The sequence below is a fragment of the Zonotrichia albicollis genome, chromosome 2 (assembly GCF_047830755.1).
Source record: "Zonotrichia albicollis isolate bZonAlb1 chromosome 2, bZonAlb1.hap1, whole genome shotgun sequence".
Classification (NCBI taxonomy): Eukaryota; Metazoa; Chordata; class Aves; order Passeriformes; family Passerellidae; genus Zonotrichia; species Zonotrichia albicollis.
Window position 1 is genome coordinate 115,786,932 of NC_133820.1, and position 8,924 is coordinate 115,795,855.

Genomic DNA, 8,924 nt, shown 5'->3' on the forward strand with positions numbered 1-8,924 from the left:
GTGTTGCCATAATGACAAACTGACCCTCCCAAATGCCCCAAGTACTAAGGCCATCCCATGATAACAATGCAAGGGGGAGGCAAAACATAACTATACATCTACAAAACTTCTCTTAACATATATGTGATATTCACTCCTTAATTGCAAGAGTCAACCATCACATTATTCATCTCTAACACCCATGAGCTGTGCAAAGGAGCAAACCTCACCCCAGCCATGCTGTTTACTGCTGCTGCTTCAGGGCTTTTTGCTGCACATTAGCCTGACATCTTGCATTTGCCAGGACCCCCTTCCTTTGGCCACCACATAGGGTTTAGTGCTACAATTCGATTCACTGCCTTCGTGGGGTTCTGATGTTCCAGCTGCTGCTCCAGGTTCCTGCTCCAGTCCAGCTGCCCACCCAGAGTGGCTCCCATGAGTTTGCAAAGATGAGTGACTAAGTCCCAGCATCTTGGTTAGTATTCAGGGTATGTCACGCGACATCTTTGGAAGGACACTTTGAGCCCATTCTCAAAACCAAGCTCATCATGTTTACAGAGCTCTGGAAATAACTCCTGAGCAACTCAAAACATGCTGGACTCCAGCCTCAGAAGCTGAAATGCCCACAGAGTGTGAAAAGAAAACCCTTGGCAACCTTTCAAGGTGTTTTAGAACTGCTCTGAAAGGCCTAATCTTGAACCTTTTCTGTCTTCAGATGTTTTTGCACTAACACAAAAGATGAGAATGGGAAAACATCAGTTTTTGCCTGGTCATTCTACTGTACTGAGAAAGGATCAAGTCTTCCTCATGCCTGACAACTGATTAGTTAATATCAATGACCTGGGAATTGCAGCCTTCCTCTGAGGGTGATGAGGAGTGATTTTCCATGGGTCATTGGAGGAGATGGAGGTACAGGGAAATTAAGAGATCTTTCTGAGAGATGTTCACCTAGACAATGATGGAGATTCCAGGTCCTGGCATTCAGTGTCTCCTTACCTCTGTTCCTTCTTGAGTTGGGCTTCATTGTGTTTTTCCTAATTTTCCTAATTTGTGCCAACAGAAACTGTGAAATCTGTCTCATATAGCAAGACCTGGTTCATCACCACCTTTCTCAGAGACATGGCAAGCAAAAGCAAGCACCTTTAATCTCACAAGCCCAATCAATCCCCATTGCTTCTGCTCCATTACACAGATGTCAAACCAGCTGTAGCAGGAACAGAAAATGGGCTTTGCATCATGTCCATCTGTTAGGTAAATCATGGCATAGGAAGACCACATTTGGAATTTTTTTTCTTTTCAGTGCTGCCAGTCATATAAAACAACAGGTCCCTAAAATAGTTATGAATAACCATTAGTAGGAGAGGACTTTGAAAATGTTCCTTGTTTATACATTTGCTAGAGGGTCTAAATCCTGGTAGAGCTTCGAAAAATCCACCGTTTTCATTAAGTTTTCAGCTCAGCTTGGGCAAGGGCTCTATAGCACACAGTAATAAATAAATGTCATACCACATGTATACATATTTTCTTCCAAGGCTGTTTTCAATTTCTCTTTTCAGGCATGTTTTGTGCTGATGGTTCCCTTTGCTGGCTGTATTAGAACAGATTCAGCACGTCTTTGAAAGCTTTTCCAATCAGAAAGCTCATTCATGTCCTCAGCTCTGAGATGAGTAACAATTTGCAGCTATGTACCTTAGGCTCCATAAAGCACAGTAAACTGGATTGGAAGACTTCCTGTGTCCCTTACCATATTTTTGATGGAAATAATAGCTTGGAAAAACAAGGGGTTTGAAAGCAATGCCAGAAGGGCCCTGGAGAGCCTGAATTTAACAGCCTCAGCCTGATCTGTTATTTCTGCTACAACTTCACTTCCCATATCAAAAACTAAATCCAGTGTTGTGTTCAGGACCTGCAGCAGATTTGTCCTAAACCATCCAATTCAAAGCCCTTGAAAATATTTCCCTGCCATGGTCCATGTCAGAGAGAAGTGGAACGCAGAGATGACACAAGACCAAACAGTAAGAGACATAAAGGTAACATGATGCTAACATTGATGCTAATGATTTTTGGATATATTTATCATGAAGTGCAAGCAGAGACAGCTGTACTGATGCCTTGCAGACAGCTCATGCTGCCAGGCATGGTGGCCGCCCCAAAGCAGCAGGCTTGGCATTTCTTCTGTGTCTTGGGGGAGTGACTTGAGGGAAGTTTATTGGTCACAATTTGGTCTTGTGTCCTCATCTTGAGTGGTCTTTCCCTTAAACAAGTAAACTAGCTTTCCCCCTTTTTAAAATCTGTCATAGCAATGAAGGACAACAGAGTGAATTTTATCAGACTGTTAATACATAGAATGAGTGGGTGTCTTGGGGATGGTTTATTATCGCGTATCATTTTTGGGGCGTTTGCTCTGTTTTGTTTCACCTTGTTTCTGGGATTGCGGCTTCCCACTACCCCCGGCCCCCATCCTCCATGGCTCCAGGAGTGCTGTGATGGGTGGGAGCCAGGCAGGGGGCTCCAGAGAGGGTTGGGGATGGGCAGGGGGGCAGCCCTTGCTTTTCCGAGCAGGATGTTCAGCTGACTACGGGGCTGGTGTCTCTGGCTAGGGACACTGCTACTTTCTGTGAGTTTTACCTATCTTTTAGTTCAGCACTGTGGCTGGGCTTGTTGCCATGCTGCACCCCCTGAGCAACCCCTGAGCTTTTCCATTCCCCACTGCCCCATGCCAGGGACACCTGTGCAGCTTCTTTGTGCCTGTCCTGGACAGCCCCGGCTGTGTGATGGCAGCAACACAGGGGGAAAGGAACTGTGGGGAGAGCAGAGGGCATCTGAACTGCAGTAACATAACTGTACATCACTAAAGCTTTTATTAATAGTCACACAATAGTCATCCCTTAATTGCAAGAGCCAATCATCTCATTATCCATCTATAATACACAATTTCAATATCTAGCATTTATTCAATTGTTTCCTTTTTTTCCTCTGCCTTGCAGGCACCCTTTTATTTTTCCTTAATAAACAGGGGTTTTTTTCACTTTCACCCACTGGTATTAATTTCTCTCATTGGCAAAAAGGGATTACTGGAGCCCTTCTCTTTAGAGGAAACACTCATTTCAGAGCGTTTCCTCCTAAATTTGTCTCCAAGCTAAGACAGTGGGTGAAGACAGAGGCCACAATGCAGTACACCCTCTTGGGCATATACTAACAGATTCCAAGCTTGTAGAGAGACTCTTTTAGAGCATCTATGTTCATTAGGTAGCATCAAAAGCAGCAGCAAACATTGGGAAATGTTGAGAAATTCCTAATGGGAGCTGCCATTTCAAAGTCACTGAGATAATGTTCATGATTCATGCTAAATATTTTCCTACATATGGCCCCAACTCAATTTAAAAAGGAAAAAAAAAAAGGAGAAGGAGAAAAGGGGGAAAAAATCACCTAGTAGACAGAAGCATAATGCAGAAAAAATTAAAAATAATTTTCTTTCCCCCACCAGAGATCTGCTGATGCTCTGATGGCCCTGCCTAGTTCTTTCCCACTTGCTGAATTATGTGTGAGAAAGCACAAAGAAAGCTATCTTGGGGATTAAAAAGCATAATAATCCTGGGGATTGAAAAGCACTGGCCACTATTTGTCAGAATGCTGAGCAATTGGGGTACCTCAAAGTTTTGTGTGACCATCCTGAAGCTTCTTGAAGTTGTTTCAAACTCCATGTGATTAACTCCTTCACTTTGCCACATATCATGCTGAGTACTCAGAGATCCTATAAATACTGACTCCATTTCACCTTCCTTCAATCTCTTTCTTTTTTTTTTTAATACAAACCATAGCAGGGTGTTGTGGTAATTATCTTCAGATGTATCCTTTTTTTCAGCACTGCCTACTTTAGAGCTTCTTGTAGCTACTTTCATGGCATCTGGTACTGATCTGGAGCAGAGACACAACAACAAATTTGCTGGAGCACAGCTCTAGTGTGGGGTGGTCTGGAATTCTCTTCTACTCAAGTGTTCTTCAGTACTGATCCTGTTCCTGAAAACACCCAGGCTTTCCTAGCTCAGGAAGTTTCACCAGGAAAAGATGGAAAAAAAAAAAGAATGGACTGGGTAGGGGGTTCATCCTTGGTGGGCTTGGGATAGCTGGGAACCACTTCTGCTTGCTTGTGTGCATGACCTTCAGGACAACCACAAATCTCCCATTTGTAGAAAACATCACCTATAAAATGACTGACAGTTACAATTTTTCCACACTCCATATTCACTCCTCTTTTTCCCTCAGATTTTAGACACCAGGCGCAGCTATATAAGCAATGTAAACAGTTTCAGGCATTTCTCAGTTTGGGGAAGTAGAAAACAGGGGGAAATAATTTATGCATTTATAGTATATACTGTGTCTCCACATTTGTAGCTGCCCTGTGGAGGTCCATGACCACAGATAGGTACTTCAAGACTGTCTGTGTCATTTTTAGGCAGAGGAATAAAACAATCTACTTTCAGTTTGCTAATGTAAGTGTATGAAAACAGATGACTTGCACTCTGGAATTGCCTCTTTGCCTCTATGAACAAAGAAGGGAGATTTCTGTACTTCAGACTGTAAACTATCCACCACACACTGAAATTTCAGCATCACTATTGTTACCTGCAATCCCTGCCCAAGTTCTTCCTGAGATGCACTGCAATTCCAAAAGGAGGTCAAGTAACAAGGAAACACATTGTGCATAGGAGCTCCCTTTGTAAAGTAAGGCTGATGATGCTTTCTTTCTTCACTCCCCTGCCTCCTGTATCTAGACATGCAAGAGATTCTCTTTGTTTTCCCAGGATGTAGTTCTTTACACATCAGGGCCTCAACCCTCATTCGGGTTACCAGCTGTTTTTCTAAGACCACCCCTTTGCACAAACAGTGATGGTGGAAGACACACCTTACGTCTTGGTTTGGAAAGGCAGGTGCCTGCTAAGGAAGGCAGGAGCTTCCCCTGAAATGGAAAAAATGTAAACCCCCTCCCTCTGAATTGTTATAAATTTGAAATTAAGGGGGCTCTCAGGCAAAGCTATAGGAGCAGGAATAACAGTTCTTTATTAGGGAAGAAAATAAAAAGATAAAATGGATTCCACTGGATCTTCAGAGGAAGACTACACCCTTTCTACAGGATCACTGCTCCAACAGAACCACACCTGACACTCCACCAGGACTGCAGCCATCATTCCATTTGGACTGCTACCCCTGCCACCCCTGACCAACAGTCAAGCCATATTCTGACTCTGTCAGTGCTGTTTTAGTTTACTGCATTGTTTATTTTATCTTTATTTTCTTCTCTAATAAAGAACTGTTATTCCTGCTCCCATAGCTTTGCCTGAGAGCCCCCTTAATTTCAAATTTATAACAATTCAGAGAGAGGGAGTTTACATTTTCCATTTCAGGGGAGGCTCCTGCCTTCCTTAGCAGACACCTGTCTTTTCAAACTAAGACATGGTGGACCGCAGTGTTCTATTGATGATGTTGGAGACTGGCACACGACAGAACACACTGAGGTTCATGCAACAGCAGTCAGCTGTTATTGAGTGCTGTTCTCCCTGTATAGCATGGAAGTTCTGCGTGGTTAATCCTGATTGGCTGAAACAGTTGCCGCTCGGCCAACCAGCCAATAGCTTCCTGTGTCCCCAATAGCCTAGGCCTGCTCGCCAACGGCCCAATCTGGTCATGTTATATAATCAAGGTAATTACATAATTATTAATATAGTCCATTTTGTTTCAGTTATAAAATTATAATTAGCGTTATTTGTAACTGTGAGGCCTTCAGGGCAGCTGTTAGCCACTACAGTGTTCCAGGTGACCTGGCCGAGGTGGCAGGACACTGAGGCTGGAGAACAAGCATTGCGTTAGCTCACCGAGTGTGGGCCATTTATCATCTGGTAACAACCTCATAAAGTCGGAAAGAAGTGGAACAGTTTAGTCCATACTCGCGTCATCATAAAGGGATGCTGATAGCGCAGCACTACACAACATCATGGCAGCGATGCCATGGTACCAATACTCTCTTTTGGAAGAATATTGCAAAGAACATGTAAGCGAGGGAGAAACTTCTGCGGGAGGATTTGCCAAATACCTTTGCTGCCCACCTGTGTTGTAAGACACACATCTCTTTAGTCCTGTGAGTGATGGATTTCTTGAGCAGGAATATTGTGCCAATTAGAAGGAAAGTCAAGTCAGAGTCATAAAAAAGAAGGATGGAAGGATGAGGAGAGGTGATCAAGGTCTTTGTTTTGCCTCAAGGAAAGATCAGTTTTTCCCAAGCCATTTCTGACAGTTGTTTGTTTTATCTGTTTTTAAAGACCACAGTTGTTCCAAAATGACAGCCTCCCAGGCAATCAATGCCAGTGCTTAACTGGATTTACTGTTAGAAATTGCCTCTCAAGCTTAACAGAGCTCTCCCAGGGCTCTATTTAAGACCATGACTTCATGCCTGGTTCCCTGGTGATATGGAGAAGAGCCAATTCCCTTTGTATTTATGGTCCATTTTACACAGTGAGACTGTTGAGGGCAACCCTGGAGGATCCCCTCTTGCTGCATATTTGATGTTCACTCTGTTGATCCGGCTCAGCTATTGTGAGGAGCTCCCCTACATTCCTGTGGGGCTTATGCTCGCTTACAGAATGGTTGAACTCAGTTCTTTCACTCTCTTATTCCTGGCCAGCCTACAACAGCCTGTAACACCTATCCCCCTAGTGGCACCAGTGGGTTTTGTGATTCTTGGTCCTTGAAAATTTATTCTAACTTCTGAACTGAACTACCATTGCCAGCTGCAGCCACCACATGAACAGAAGATCAAACTTTATAATTTCATTTGTGCTTCCTGCCCAGCACTTCTGCCCATGAACCCATGCTGTTGCTCTGGCTCTTAGAAACATCCACTGAGGACCTGAATGGCCTCATGAGTTTTGTAGCTTCATCCGTGCAAGATATTTGTATCTTGCAAAAGTCTGAGTTATCTTCCAGGTCTGCTCCGTTTGGGAACTCGGTTAAGCGGAGGTGGTCCAAAGACTTGAGGATTTGCTGAATGAGTGGTGGGCACATCAAGCAAGCATAGATGCTCTCAGTGTGCTCTCTTTTTCTTTCTACCCTCAAGACTGCCTGAAGTGGCCATAATTGGACCCTCACAAGTCAGCATCATTTCATCCCTTGTCCTGTCTCCTTGAGCACTTCCAAATTTCTTAGACAAAATTCCAGTTTGTTTGTCCACAGCCACATCTCCTTCTATTATGGAAGACTGAGTGAGCAAAACCTTGAGGAATCTCATTACATTTTGTGCTGGAAAAAGCAGCCAAGCCTTGCAAGCAGGTCCCCAAGACCATAATATAATGATCTGGGTTGAGGCCAGCAGCTGTTCCTGCTCCTCCTCTCTGCAGGAGTTCTCAGATGGAGACATTTCCGACTTATAAATTATTTGCTGTAGCTGTCATCTGTCAGAGCAGCCACAGAGTATTGTCTCACAGAGAGTGGAATTCCTTTTCTCCCCATTCCTCTCCTATCAAGAGTTTGGTAGCTTTCTGGTGTCAGTCCCCACTGCCAGGCAGGAGGCTTTCCTCCAGCTCCCAGACTGCTTACTGACTTCAAAGGCCAGCAGGGAGTGGGAAGCACAGCAGACCTCATTCCTACAATTTATTTGCCTTGCAGACTGGTGGCTGCACTCAGTTTTCCCTGTCAGAGGTACTGGCAGCCCCCTCAAAGATCTCATCTCACAACTGGGCATATAAAATGGCTCCAGAGGAGAAAACAAGGATATGTTGTATTCTGGGATGGTCACCACCATCTCCTGGCTGATGTAAGGCTTTAGATGTAGTCCTGCATCTCTCTTTAGCAGGACTTAGAAGCCTGTCCCATCTACCCTTGGTTATATCTGTTCTCCAACTCATCTCCAACACTGCATGATGGGCAATCTGAGAACAAAGGCCAATGTTCCTATAAAGTACTGGGAATGGGAAATTCACATGTTCCTGGTATGAGAAAACAAGTCATGAGACCCAAATGTAAACCTGGGACAAAAATGACGCCACTCAGATAATCCACAGTTTCTGAGGGTCCCCCAGTAAGGTTCAGTTTGATTACAACTCAGTGTATCGAGGTGAAACTATGAGTCACTTTGGTCCTGAAAGAAGACGTAACTCAATGAGAGGCTTCTGGAGTCAACACTGATTTCTTACCTGTTCCTGAAACGTCTTGGAGAACTTTTTTGGGCATGGAGTCATGTTCACATGTGGTTTGAGATCTAACAAAGGCCAAGAACCATACCCAAAGAGCAGTTCAAATAAAGGTCCCTATTCAGATTTAAAGGTGTGGGTGCAAGCTCTTCCACACCAGATGACCTGAGTCACAGGACAGTCTTGTGCACATTGAATTTATTTGCACAGACACAAACACTGAGTTAAGCGCTTGCTGTTTCAGGTGCCATGTCATACAATCCTTCTCAGGAGCACATGGAGCTCAAGTGCCCAAGATTTCCATGAAACAAGTGGTTAACTGATAAGGACCTCTGTAAGCTTCTTGGCAGACCTTTGATTCTTTTGATAGAAATAAATTAGTGTAAGTTATTTGAAGAAACAAAACCATGAGGAAGAGTTATACAAGGAAAATATCACAAAATCCATAGATTCAGATCTTCTTACTTTTGACTCTTCTATTTAGCTTAATATCAGCACACAAGTTTATGCTATTTATCTTTGCTTTGAATGCATTCTAGTAAAACTGGTGTATTCCTTCTCATTTGTATTAATGGATCTGTCTAGTAGTGAGTAGGTAATCAAAAATATCCCCAAGCCCTTGAAACATTGCTCTTCTGACACTGACCTTCTTGCCATTTTGCTCTGGTTGGTGGTTTCTCTCCTGAAGAGCACAAACCCTATCAATGGCTGGGGTTTTCTAGTTTATCCCCACTTTTTCATAGGACTGTTGATCAAATCCCA